General features: G+C 33.9%; 1 pseudogene; it reads right to left on the reverse strand.

The window, feature by feature from the left end:
* Nucleotides 1-11,798: 11,798 nt before the first annotated feature.
* Nucleotides 11,799-12,594, reverse strand: LOC120133516 (annotated as a pseudogene).
* Between the last annotated feature and the right edge of the window lie 2,405 nt (nt 12,595-14,999).

Raw genomic sequence — 14,999 nt, forward strand, 5'->3', positions numbered from 1 at the left:
TAAAATCTAACAAGCCAGCTGGCATATTTTCTAACTGATTATGTTACTGCATATCATCCTTGGACTCCTCTGTTGGGCTCACGGTTGTTGGGTCTTCAAATAACTGATGGGTTTAATGAACCCGTGCTCTTCACGTGATACTCACTTCTTCAGGTAATAATCCCCAATTCCTTCAACAATCACTAACCCTTGTTTTACATTTTTCCCAATTCTCTCTTCGCTTACCCAATCGTCTTCTCTTCATTCCTCATGTCATTCTCCTCCGACCATGACAATACCCGTCGCTGGAGCAGATCCTTGTCCCCAAGGATCAAAGTTGGGAAACTATCCTCGAAGTACAATATAGTCCTCCCAAGTATCGCACGAGTCATCCATATTCTTCCATCGTACCAACAGTTGAGTATTAGGTTTGTGGTTTCTGTTTACAATTCTTCTTCCCATGATTTGGGCAGACTCAATTTTAATTTCACCTTCCTCGGTTATGTCAGGAGGATCCGTAGAAGAAGTGGTTGTTTGTCCAATGTGCTTCTTCAAAAGACTCACATGGAAAACCAGATGTAACTGTGATGTCTCAGGTAAAGCCAAACGATAAGCTACCTCACCAATCTTTTCTGTAATTTTGTAAGGGCCATAGTATCGAGTTGCTAACTTTAGGTTTTTGCGCAGAGCCAATGATGTTTGGTGATAAGGTTGTAATTTCAGGTACACCTCATCTCCTACTACAAAATTCCTTTCAGATCGTTTCTTATCAGCTTTCTGTTTCATGTGATTAGCTGCATTTTTTAAATGTAATTTGACTAGTATGCGAATGTCTTCTCTAGTATGCATTAGTTCACTGACAGAGTGCACTGGTGAGTCTGAGTGCCACACCATTGTAGGGGGTGCATACCCATATAAGGCTTGAAATGATGTTAGCTTTAGGGATGTATGATAGGTGACATTATACTACCACTCTGCATGAGACAACCATTTAGCCCACTGTTTTGGTTGGGAGAAACACAAACCCCTTAGATACTGCTCAAGACACTGATTTACCCTTTCACTTTGTTCATCAGTCTCTGGGTGATAGGCAGTACTAAATAGAGTCTTAGTACCAAGCTTCTTCATTAGTTCTCTCCAAAAGAGACTAGTGAAGGTTTTATCTTTGTCTGAAATGACCACTTTAGGCTGGACATGCAACTTGTAAATGTTGTCCAAATATAGTTTAGCTACTTCAGCAGCATTATAAGGGTGTGATGGTGCCACAAAATGACTGTACTTGGTGAACTTATCAACCACCACCAAGATACAATTCTTCTTAAAAGAAGTAGTTAAACCCTCTATAAAATCCATAGTGATTACCTCCCAAGCCTGTTGAGGAATAGGCAGTGGCTGAAGTAAACCAGGTTTAACAACATGCTTCACTTTAGTTTGCTGACAAACTATACAAGCCCTTACATAATTAGCCACCATGGCCTTAAGTTTAGGCCAATAACAATAACTTCTAATTCTTTGATAAGTGGCCTGAGTTCTTGAATGGCCTCCATGAGGTGAGTCATGTAGGGTTTGAAGAATTTGTAGCCTAAGAGAGCCTTTAGTGCCAATATATACCCTATCTTGAAATATGAGAATTCCTTTGGAATATTTCCACTTAGAATCAGCAGTAGGAGTCACAGTTAAACTGAAAATCCACTCAGTAGCCACTAAATCATCCTTGTAACTCTCAACTTCTTGAACCCAAGTAGGAATAACTAGGGTAGTTCCCATGACAAGACACTGACCCTAATCTTCCACTCCCTGGATAAAGCATCTGCCACCACATTTGATTTACCTTTCCTGTATTGGATTGTATAATCCAATCCCAATAATTTTGTCAGCCCCCTTTTTTGAATAGCAGCAGTGAGTTTATGCTCTAATAAGTATTTTAGAGGCTCATGATCAATTTTAATGATAAAAGGTTTGCTCTCTAAATAGTGTCTCCACTTGGAGACTGCTAATAAAATATCAAGGTATTCATTCTCATAAATAGATAGAGCATCATGTCTAGGACTGGGAGCTTTACTAAAAAATGCTATAGGTCTACCCTCCTATGATAAAATAGCCCCTATGCCTCCAGAGCTAACATCAGTCTCTAAATAAAAAAATTTAGTGAAGTCTGGTAGAGATAATACAGGTGCAAGACACATGGTTCTCTTAAGCTCATCAAAAGCAGTCAAAGATGCACTGTTCCACTTAAAGCAGTCCTTTTTCAGCATTTGAGTCAAAGGTTTACTAATAGTACCATAATCTTTGATAAATCTTCTATAATAGCCTGTCAAACCCAAAAATCCCTTCAATGATTTTAAGGATTTAGGTAAAGGCCAATTTCTCATTGCTTCTACCTTGCTAGGATCAGTAGCAACACCAACAGCTGAAATAATATGGCCTAAGTACTCTACTTGGGTCTGACCAAAGAAACACTTAGACAGTTTGCAAATAGCTGATTACTGTGCAAAACATCCAAAACCAATTGTAAATGCAGAATATGATCTGTCATAGAGCTGCTGTAAACTAATATGTCATCAAAAAACACCAAAACAAACTTCCTAAAGAATGAACTAAATAATTCATTCATCAAAGCCTGAAATGTTGCAGGAGCATTAGTTAAACCAAAGGGCATTACCTTAAATTCATAATGACCCTGATGAGTTCTGAATGTTGTTTTATAAATGTCTTCCTTTTCGATCCTGATCTGTCAGTAACTTGACCTTAGATCAATCTTTGAAAAGTAGACAGCCCCATGTAGTTCATCCAATAAATCCTCAACAAAAGTAATAGGAAATTTATCCTTAATTGTCATGTTGTTCAACTGTCTATAATCAACACAGAACCTCCATGTACCATCATTCTTTTTAATAAGAAGGCATGGAGAAGTAAAGGGACTTTTGCTAGGTTGAATAATAGAAGAGGATAACATAGTAGCAATCTGTTTTTCCACTTCATCTTTTTGGTTATGAGGAAATCTATAAGGCCTTAAATTAATAGACATAGAATCAGGCTTTAAAGTGATAACATGATCATGGTTTCTTGTAGATGGAAGACTTGTAGGCTCAACAAAAATAGAACTGTATTTCTCCAATAATGGCTGAATAGCTGTAGAGTAGGCCTTGAATTTTTTGTCATATTCATCAAAACAACATACCCCAATATAGCAGAATTTAAAATTGTCATCTTCAATAGTGTAGCTCTTGAAATCTTTTGCAAAACGCTTGAGGGTTGTTATCCATGTATAATAATCTGTTCATCTTGATGTACAAAACTGAGTGTCAGTTTATTAAAGTCCATCAAGATAGGACTGAAAAACTTCATCCAATCAACACATAGGACCACATCACTTCCCCCAAATTAAAAAAAATCTAAAATCATGAATAAAAGAATGTCCCTGCATTTTCCATTCCACCCTATTACACCTAGCTGCACTGTAAAGTTGTTGTCCATTGACCACTGTAATAGTTAAAGGATATGGTGTAGTCACTTGAATCCCTGCATCAGCCCATTGAGGTGTTAAGAAATTGTGGGTGCTACCACTGTCAATTAATATGTTCATTGGTCTGCCTAGAATAGTGCCTTGAATCCTTAGTGTATTATGACCAATACACCCAGTGATAACATTCATAGAAATTTCTAGGCTCTCATCTTCTTGTAATACTTGTTGTTCTGTCTCATTTGGTACAGTTTCTGAGGATAAAATAGGTTCTTCTTCAATCATCATATTCAATTGCTTTGTCTTACATTGATGCCCTGGAGAGAACACATAGGTTATTCTGTCTCTTGTAATCCAATAGATTCTGTTTTGGAGGCAGACTAGATGAACCTTTATGTTGTGGGGTTGGTAAATTAGGTTTAGTAGTAGGTAGTGGGTTTCTAAAAAATGCTCTCCCTCTTTTATTCTCTTATTCCACAGAAAGCTCATACAATTTAGCTTGTCTGCAAGCTTCAGAGAGTGTCTTTGGTTCCAAAACCTTGACTCTATGCTTGATATCTTCTCTTAGCCCACTAATAAAAAGAGAAACAAAAAACTCTTCATCTAGAGTAGGATTTTGTAACAACATATGAGGCTGTAATTCCTCAAACCTGTCCTGGTACTCCTTCACAGATCCCTTTTGCACTAACTTTGATAATTCCTCAACTATGTCAGCAAAGTACCTATCACAGAATCTATGACAAAGATCTGCCTCAAATTTATGCCATGTCACATGATGCTTTTGCATAATATAACCATCGAACCAGATTTCTGCCTTCCCCATTAAATACGTTGTAGCCACCTCCACCTTTTGTTCCTATGTAATATTACATAAAGAAAAATACTTGAGGCATTTTTGTATCCACCCTCTAGGATTATTTCCTTCAAAAAAGGGCAGCTCAATCTTGGGTCTATGCCACATTAACCCTGCAGTATTATAGGAACCTTCGGTGCCTCTTCTATCCACTTACAAACTGACTATATTGTTTCTAACTGCTTTGTTCTCTCCTACTTGGACATCATTTTTTAAACTAGGTAAATCCCCTAGTTTAGATCTTAAAATTTCAGGTTCATCAGGTTTATAAGTAAACCTAATCTTATCATTAAGCACAATGACTTTTACAGGTTGTTTTCCTTCTGTTTTAGAAGCGTTAGGGGATTGTACATGCTTATTATCAGACTGGTTCTAATCCCCATTTCTACCAGTTAAGATCTTCAATAATTCTTCCACATACCCTTGATTAGTGGCCATCTTGGATTCCAATGAAGAAAGTCAATTTTCTTGATTCTCCCACCATTTAGGAATCTTCGTGTCATCTTGGGATTGCTTGACCAACGTTGATAACTTCTCCAGTTGTTTATGTAATGCTGAAATTTATGATGTTTCAGTCATATTATGATTTTTCTTTGGCATTGCAATAACAATTTGCCAGGAAAATTTGGCTCTGAGATACCAATTTGTGATGAAAGTGAGATGATGAAGTAGAGAAAAAGGAGATTTAAGAATAGAAGCAGAAAAGATTAAGGAAATTCATAATTCATTCAGTGAAAAACATGCATAATCGTCCCTTTCCAGGTACATTTATTTTTATACAATCGTACTATAAAATCTAACAAGCCAGCTGGTATATTTTCTAACTGATTCTATTACTACATATCATTCTTGGACTCCTCTGTTGGGCTCACGGCTGTTGGGTCTTCAAATAATTGATGGGTTTAATGAACTCGTGTTCTTCACGTGATACTCACTTCTTCAGGTAATAATCCCCAATTCCTTCAGCAATACCTAACCCTTGTTTTACATTTTTCCCAATTCTCTCTTCGCTTCCTCGATCGTCTTCTCTTCCTTCCTCACGTCCTTCTCCTCCGACCATGACATCTAACTAATAATTCTAAGTAAGAAAAATTAAATAAAAGTTCAAAACCGTAAACCTGAGAATACATAGTGATATGAGGCCAAACTTGATTTAAACCCAAATATAATGATATACTTAAAAATTTCATTTTGGATTACATAAATATTTTAATTTTTTAGTATTTTGAGTTAGATTTAAGGTTAAGACATGAAATCTTATTTTGTTCTTTATTGAATTCTCTTTCATTTGGTATCATTTGTTCATATTGTTCATGATTATAACCTTAAATTTATGAAAAATATGAATAAAGGATAATGAAATTTGAGGTTTTAAGGCTAGAAAATGATGATATACGTGTTGTGATGTTGATTTCATGTTCCGAGTAATGAAAAATCTATTAGTTTTCCTTTAGGGATCCCTTTGGAAAAGATGAAAAGTTAAGGGGTTGATGCTTTGAATTGATTTTTATGTTAGATATGATGAGAATATTATTTTGTATGCCTTAACATGTTTATTCAAGCTTGAAAATGTGAAGAATGGTTGAATCCTAATAGTGACCAAAATGACACTTTAGAAAAAAATTTGAGAATTATATTCAAAGCTTGAATTTGATGAAGGTTATGGTAGAAAATTACAATACATGTTTAAATTTGTTGTTTGGATCTTGAAAACACCTTGGAAGGTGATGGATTATTTTAGGCCATATGGTTTCTTAAGGGAAAATTTATAGGAAAATTCAAATGACTTATTTATGATATTTGGTATATTTCAAGGATTAATTTGAAGATTAAATTCTTGGATTTAGACTTGAAATATGAATTTTTTTATGATTAATCCTTAAAGCCTAAAAGAGAAAAATAAGGGTTTAAGGTGAAATTGTGATTTTAAAGGTGAATTCAAGTAAGTTAAGGTGGAAATAAAGTGTAGGAAACATTATAATTACAATGTTGTATTGGAATGAATATTATGAATTTTTCCTACACTATATACAGATGGGTTAGATAGATTCTAACATGCAATGCATACATAATATGATACATGTATGTTTTATACATCATTAGGAAGACTTGCGACGAGTCTATTTTTTATATTAGCATGATATTTATGTCATTGATCATATATTTGACATGTTTCAAATATGCCAAAGGTTAATATAAAATGCATTAATCATTAATTTATTTATGATGCTATATCATGAATGTTATTGTTGATTTAAAGGCAAAATGTTTTTGGACTTGAATTGAATTTATTCAAAGTTTTAAAAAGGTTTCAAAAATAATTCAAAGTCCATTAAATCCAGATTTGAGCAAAAATGCTAAAGGGTGTCAAAGTGCATCCATGCACTCCTGCAGTGCATCCATGCACCCCTGCAGTGCATCCATGCACCTTCCACTAGTGCATCTATGCATCGATGCACCTTGATGTGCATCCATGCACCAAGGCTACAACGGCTAGTAACGACTAGTTTATTTGAATTTAATGAAGGGGTATCGATGCACATTGATAGTGCACCGATGCACCATGTTATGGGCATCCTTTTTTAGTAGAAAAATCATCCCCAACGGTTATATACGACATCAAATACATTCCAAGCTATAAATACAAGCTAAAGACACTTGAAGAAGCAAGAGAACAACTATCCAAGCAATCAAACACAAGAGAAGAGTTTTTCATTCTTATTTCATCTTTCTCTTGTAAATATTTTGTTCTTGTGAGCTTAATTCTTGTAAACACCTACCTTAGAGAGGTTTTCTTGTTAACATTTCTTATCCTTTTATAAAAGGGAAAGGTTATAGTTTAGCCCAGAAAAAACTAGGGAGTTGTAAGGTTATCTCTTTGTCATCAAAAGAAAGAACAAATTAGTGAATTTGTTGAAAAATCCTTGGTGAGGAGCTAAGGTAGTGGACGTAGACTTTGGTTGAGAAAGTCAAACCACTATAAATTGCTGTGCAATTCTCTATATTTCAATCTCCTTACTCCCTAAATACAAAACATTCTGACCCCTCTTTGCAAACTATTTCGATTATCGATTCGAGCTTCTGAAAATCCCAACAATTAATATCAAAGCCTAACTCGTTAAGAAGGTTTAAGCGCCTTGAAACGGTCCTCGAAGAAGCTCTACCAATTCCCAACACAACCGAGAAGATGGCTTCCACCTCCGGCTCGTTCCACATGGAAGACTCCCTACCAACGGACAAGCCTCAATACTTCAATGGAGCCGACTATCGTCATTGGAAGAAATTAATGAAGATATTCATCCAGTCCAATGATCTTGATGCATAGGAGATAATCAAGAACGAATATTCATCTCCAAAGAAGAAGAAGAAAAAGTGGAGTGACAAAGAACGAAAGAAAACTCAACAAATGCCAAGGCCATGCACATAGTATTTTGTGCATTTGATCCTGAAATCAATGAAGGAGGTTCTTTGTGTTCAAGTGCCAAGGAGCTTTGGAATAAGCTCGAGGAAATCCATGGAAACAAGAAACAAGAACCAACAAAGATGGTGTGCTTAACGGCTCTTGAAGAGCACAAGATATCTTCAAACTCAACTAAATTAAATTTACGTTCTTTTAATGAGTTACAAGATGCCTATGATGAATTATTTTCGGAGTTTGAGACCATGAACTCCAAATATAAAAATTTGATTTCTAAATTTATAGCTAAAAATGATATTCTTTTGAAAGCTAAAACAGACTTAGAAAATCAAAATGAAATTTTGAAAAAGGAGTTAGAGCTTTCAAAAATGAAACCGGAAAACTTTGAAAAAGAAATTTTCAAATTAAACAAACTTCTTCTAGAAACTAAAAGGGATTTTGAAAATTAAAATGAATTATTGAAGAAGGATTTGGAGCTTTCAAAAATAAAATTTGAAAGTATTGAAAAAGAAAATTTTGATTTGAAAATTAAGCTTGAAAGTTTAACAAAAGAAAAAGAGATCATTTTAAATAATTCATCTAGTTCAATAATATCAATATGCTCACATTGTCATTATCATAGTCATAAGGAACATACTTGTCCTTTAAAGATAGAAAAACGTTTTAAAATTAGGCAAGTATGGGTTCTGAAAGGAACAAGAGGCATTGAAACTAACGTTGAAGGATCCAAAGCAAGTTTGATACCAAAATCGAAATAAATGTCTCTTGTATGTGTGTGGGAGCAATGGTGATGAAAATGACGATATTCAAGATGTTCTAGCCACACATGAAAAAGGAATGGGTAACCTCTAAGCTTAATGTTTTTAATTTTGGTTATTTGGTTGCCCATTTGATTTTAAGCATGCATGAGTTTTGGTTTTAAGTGATTATGCATTATTGTTTTAATCTCATGTATGTTGAAAAGATGTATATGATGAACAATTTTAAAGTTTTAATAATTTTTAGTTCATCATAATAAAATTTTGGTCAAAATTGGTTTTAATGCAAATGATATCTTCTAACAATTGATATCAAATTTTAAAATTCTTTGATTTTACAAATTTTAATTTTTGACCTAAATTTGAATGTTTATGCATATGGTTTAAATGAAAATGATATCTCTCTAACAATTGATATCAGATTTTTCGAAATGCATAACATTTTTGAAAACTTTATGCAAATGCACTTAATTTTAACAATCAATATCAAATTTCAACAATTGGTATTGCAAATGCACTTAATTTTTGACCTAAATTTGAATGTTTATGCATATGGTTTAATTTTAACATTTTCGAAAAATCATCCCCAAACGGCTCCAAAACATTCCCAACGGTTATATACGACATCAAATACATTCCAAGCTATAAATACAAGCTAAGGAAACTTGAAGAAGCAAGAGAACAACTATCCAAGCAATCAAACACAAGAGAAGAGTTTTTCATTCTTATTTCATCTTTCTCTTGTAAATATTTTGTTCTTGTGAGCTTAATTCTTGTAAACACCTACCTTAGAGAGGTTTTCTTGTTTACATTTCTTATCCTTTTGTAAAAGGGAAAGGTTATAGTTTAGCCCAGAAAAACTAGGGAGTTGTAAGGTTATCTCTTTGTCCTCAAAAGAAAGAATAAATTAGTGAATTTATTAGAAAATCCTTGGTGAGGAGCTAAGGTAGTGGATGTAGACTTTGGTTGAGAAAGTCGAACCACTATAAATCGCTGTGCAATTCTCTATCTTTCAATCTCTTTACTCCCTAAACACAAAACCATTCCGACCCCTCTTTGTAAATCATTCCGGTTGTCGATTCGAGCTTCCGAAAATCCTAACAGATATTTCAGTTATGAACTGCTCAATGTTGAATTATGTTGATATACATTGCCATGGATGAAATAAATGTAGAATATATGCCCAAATATGTCATTGACGGACAGTGGTATAACTGGCATGCCATAGAGTCCAACAATAGGTTGTATATTTGATTTAGCACTATGGTGTATACAAATGACACTTAGTGCATATGGTGGACACGGCCTTATGTGTATTAGCACTTCGGTGCATATTTAACTCATGTACCTAGGGTTCTCATATGCATATATTTGGGCGATTATATTAGTAAGAAATTTTATACGTGGTTTATATCATGTTAATAAATGGTAACATGACTGAAATACAAGTAAAATGACCATAATACATTGAGTATTGTTATTTATTTATATTTATGTGTTGTATTATATTGACTATTACTATGATTGCCTCACTAAGTGTATACTTAGCGTGTGACGATATTCACGCGCATGTAAAAAGAAGAAATCGAAGTAAGGAGTATTCGGTATCGTACATGTCGAGGTGTGTATCTTCAGTATCGATAATGACATCTTTATAATGTATTTTGATTTTCTAGTTTGCATGTATATAAGTGTTAATGGTATTTTGGAATAAACTATGCTTAAAACAGGTTTGTAATGGTTTACCTAATAGTAGTTTAATGAATAGTATATAGATTATGATAGTTATAAAAAATGGACTGCAAGTTAATAATCCGATATTAAGATAAATTTTAGTTTAAGTAAAATACATATAGTTTTATTTGTTATATGTTATAATTATGAATTATAAATTACTGCTTGAAAACGAAATTAGTTTGGTTAAAAAAAATTAATTATGAATTGATGTATAAATCAATATATGGTTTAAATTTGAATGCTAGAAAATTAGTTTGTGACATTCTGAATTGTATTTTGGAATTAAATATGGGTAAGGGTGTTACGGATTCGATATGATTTATAAACGTTAATTTTTTCAATAGAAGAAGCTAGTTTTATTCACTAGAAGAAGTTAGTTTTATGAAGTATAGAAAAAATCTAAATTACAATAAATGTTTACAAACATAATCGTAAATTAATACAAGAAAAGTACTGTCACTTAAGATCACAAGATGACCATATAAGGAAAAGGTTAAAAATCTAACCAAATAAACTTGAACAAAATGTAGATACAAATAGATCTGACTACATCAGCAAACGAACTACAAAAATAATCAAGTTATTGAAAGATCACCAACAAACCACAAATCAGAATCGAACGACATGAAATAACTATCTACAAACACAAATCACATATTCAAATCCAATCTGGATGTCCAAGATAGGGAGATTCAACATGATAATAAATGACATTTTGATAAGTTATAGTGATATTAAATTTAACCCTGAAAAAAAAAGATAAAAGAAAATAACAACCAAATAACCCAAAACATATCATAAAAATGAAATTATTAAAAAAAACAAGAAACAAGTAAAACTATACTTTAATAGAATAAAATAAAATAAAAACAATATATATGCGAACATTAAAATTGGTAAAAAAAATTGTACAGAGAAAAACCTAAGTTTTTTTAGTGTGATACTACTATTATACTACATCTTTTAGAAAGGTTCAAATAATAAATATATTACATATTTAATTTAATGAATTGTGCGTTTTATATATTAATAATTTATTAGTTAAAATGCTGTGTAATGTAAACATGATGTGATAAGGTCCATCCATAAATTTGACGTGGATAAGGATGAGACTTGAAGTTGCACGGTAATGGAAGTTGAAAGGCTTTGGCACGTAGTACTTACTACTCATATCACCATTTGTTTTTTTCTTTTATTTTTTCCCTTTTTTTGGATTGAAGGTTTCATTCAAACGACCCGTACAAAAGATATCCCTAGTTATAGCATCTCATGGTAACTTTTATTCGATTAATGAAATCTATGCAAGTGGACCATGACTAAAGAATGGGCCACTATGTTGCTTATTTTCTACTCGAATAAATCTTAAACATTGTTTATTAGATTGCAAGTTTGGATGAGCAAATTGTGTGATCAAAACCCGAATTTTATGAAAAATTTAGGGGGCTTGTAGTTATTTATCGCATCTCTTTTCATAAGAAGTAATTGATAAATTGAGTTCATTTATTTATCTTGTCAAGCTTTTTTTTTTCCGCGAGCAAATTAATGCAATTGGAATGATTTTATATACAAAGTAGGGGGGCAACCACCGGCTGTGGGTTGCATTGCATGGGGGGGGGGGATAATAAACAGCGTGGTGTTGATCAAATGTAAGGATTAATATGGGAAGAATAATCACGAATTCCAGCTCCTTCCCATCCCATCCCATCCATTCCTCCCACAAATCCCAATCTGATTCCTCCATTCCCCTCATCGCCTCATCTATTTCTTCCTCCAACGTTTCTGTTGCCGTCGTCTCCCCTCTTAATTTACTCATTACCATCTGCAATTCCAAATATCCAACACCCTTTCAGCAACAGCAATGTGAAATCTGGAATCATTCCAGCTTCTCATTATTATTTTCATTTTTTATGATTTGGGAAATAAAATTAAACTATATCTTAAAAATTCCCCAATGCTTTTTTTTTTAAGAATCGATACCATCTGATAGTAAGATAAACAAAAACATACATCATAAGCTTCATTGATCGTTTGAAACTGAACCCCGCAATTGCTACCTCTGCAAACGTCTGGGTGATACTGAAATTAATCCAAAAAAAAAAAAACCAATCAGATCAACGAGCTCCCACAATAAAAAAATGAATGGGGAAAATCTATTAAAAAAGTACCTGAAGGGCAAGTTGCCTGAAGGCCTTTTTGACCTCGGATTCAGAGGCGCCGGGTTGGATCCTGAGGGTTTTGTAAGGATCCATAACCGAAGAAGAATAAGAACAACAAACTCTAGCTCTGTTCGCCTTCTTCTTCTTTCCCTTTTCCTTAACTTGCATCCACGAAGAACAACCCTTCCACCGATCATACCGACAACACTCGTCATTGATCGAAAACCAAATGATCAACCCAAATACTCAAATCTTCAAATCCCCCTCGAGAACAAACAGAACCCCAAGCCTCCAGTCGTCGTTTCAGAGCCAAATATTAGATTATATAAAGAAAAAAGAAAGGGGGAAATAGAAACAATGGGCAGACAACGGACCCAGGTATTAATTGATTGATTGATAATAATTGACAGTGAGAATTGGGAGATTAGAATAAACAATAGACAAAGGGATGGAGGGAGTGTTTAAATAAAGGGGAGGGGGGACGTCCTTATCCAAATACAAAGGGGCGGTTTCTGGTGGATGACGTGTTGATGAATGGTGGGGCTATTTGATCAAACTTTAACGAATATTTATTTTTTTTTTCATCATTTAATATATATTTTTTTTGAAGTGGCACCCTTTCGGTTGAGCTGACGAAAGGTGCGTCTTCGGGGACACGCTTTACCTGTGTTTTCGTTGAGTTGGATGTCACGTGTGGAAGGCGCATCCCCGGAGACACGTCTTCACTGACTCGACTGACACGTGTGGAAAACGCATCCTCGGAGACGCGCCTTCCATTAAATGCCATAAATGCCCCCATCCGTTTTTCCTAACTACTCCCTCCTTCCCTATATAAACCCCCTCAACCCTCTCTCATTCTTCACACCAAAATCATATTCTCCCTCTCTTATATAACTCAAATTCTCCAACTATTTGAGTTTTAAATTTGTTATTAGTGGTAAGAAATTTATTTTTATGTTAGTATTTTTTAAATAGTTATTATATTTTATATTAATATATTTATGTAAATATTATTTTTTTATTAAAATAATATTTATATAATTATTATTTATTTAGAATTATTAATTTTTTTTGCTAATTATATTGTTTTGTCTACAATTATAATGGAAAACGAAATACTGTTGTGATTGGATATTGATCATATCTCCAGACATTTTAGCGATATAGTAATATTTTTTATAATTAATGTTAATATTTAAATTTATTTTTATTTTAAAGTTATTATGAATTTATATTAATTTTTATTTTTTATAATGTATATTATTTAGGATACTGATCGTATTTTAGAGACTTTTATTAAAAATCCACGTATACCGACACCGGAACGTATTTTTCCATATTTGGCTTCTGCCGGGTTCGTGTATATTGCAACAATTATAGGCGGTTGCAAACTCGAACCTGTCCTAATTTCTGTACTGATTGAGAGGTGGAGGCCCGAGACACACACTTTTCACATTCCATGTGGAGAGGCCACAATTACATTAGATGATGTCTCTATGCATCTGGGGCTTCCCGTCGACGGAAATATGATGTGTGGAATGGCGGATGGTGATTGGCAATCAATGTGCATTGATTATCTTGGAGCTGCTCCGCCAGAGTTTAATGGAGGTAGAATAGCTTTATCTTGGTTGAAAGCTAATTTTTGAGGTTTTAAATGAAAATGTTTCAGAGGATCAAGCAAAGGCATGTGCTCGGACATATATTCTACGAATAATTGGAGGAATATTGATGCCCGACAAATATCGCAACCAGGTGCATTGTATGTGGTTGCGGCATCTGATCGATTTTGATGAAGCTGGAAGATATAGTTGGGGCGCTGTAGTTTTGGCATTTCTCTTTAGAGAAATGTGTCGGGCGACGAATTATAAGAAAACTGCTATCGGTGGATGTCTTATACTTCTACAATCATGGGCGTGGTTCCACATGCCTTTCTTATGCCCGATCATGAATGAACCATACGTATTCCCCTTATTGTTGAGGTAATTTTCGAACTAAATTTTGATTTAAATATTTTTAATTAAATAGAGTGATATTTAGTTTATATTATATTTCATAGGTGGTCGATGAAAAGAAATGACCATAAAAGTATACCTACTGGGTTAGAGGAAATTAGTTTACTTATTGATACGAAAGCTGGGTCTGAGGTATGTTTTTAAATTTGTTTAATTATTAATATTTTAATTTAAAATGCTAGATATAATTAAAATATTTTATTTATTTGAATTGTATATTTATATTTCAGTTTCAGTGGATACCTTATGCGAGCGATGAAGTGAAAGCTTGCATCCCACCCCACCTTAGTGGGTCATTAGAGGTATGGATATCGGTTATACCTCTTATATGTTATGCTATTATTGAGTGGCATCCAGTTGATCGCGTGCTCCGTCAGTATGGTTGTACGCAATATATTTCTGGAGCACCTAGGAATTTAGACGACGTGCATAACATAGATAGACGAGGAAAGAAAGATGTTAACTGGGTGGTGAGACACAGAGATTGGATTGCGCTTTGGGAGAACCAATATACACTGTTGGCCCCTCGACAATATTACGCTGAAACTGGTCATATGGTTACAGATAACTATATGGACTGGTTTAATGAAAATGGGAAGCCGTTTATACTTTTGGCGAAAGCA

The sequence above is a fragment of the Hibiscus syriacus genome, unplaced genomic scaffold (assembly GCF_006381635.1).
Source record: "Hibiscus syriacus cultivar Baekdansim isolate YM2019G1 unplaced genomic scaffold, ASM638163v2 tig00110580_pilon, whole genome shotgun sequence".
NCBI lineage: Eukaryota > Viridiplantae > Streptophyta > Magnoliopsida > Malvales > Malvaceae > Hibiscus > Hibiscus syriacus.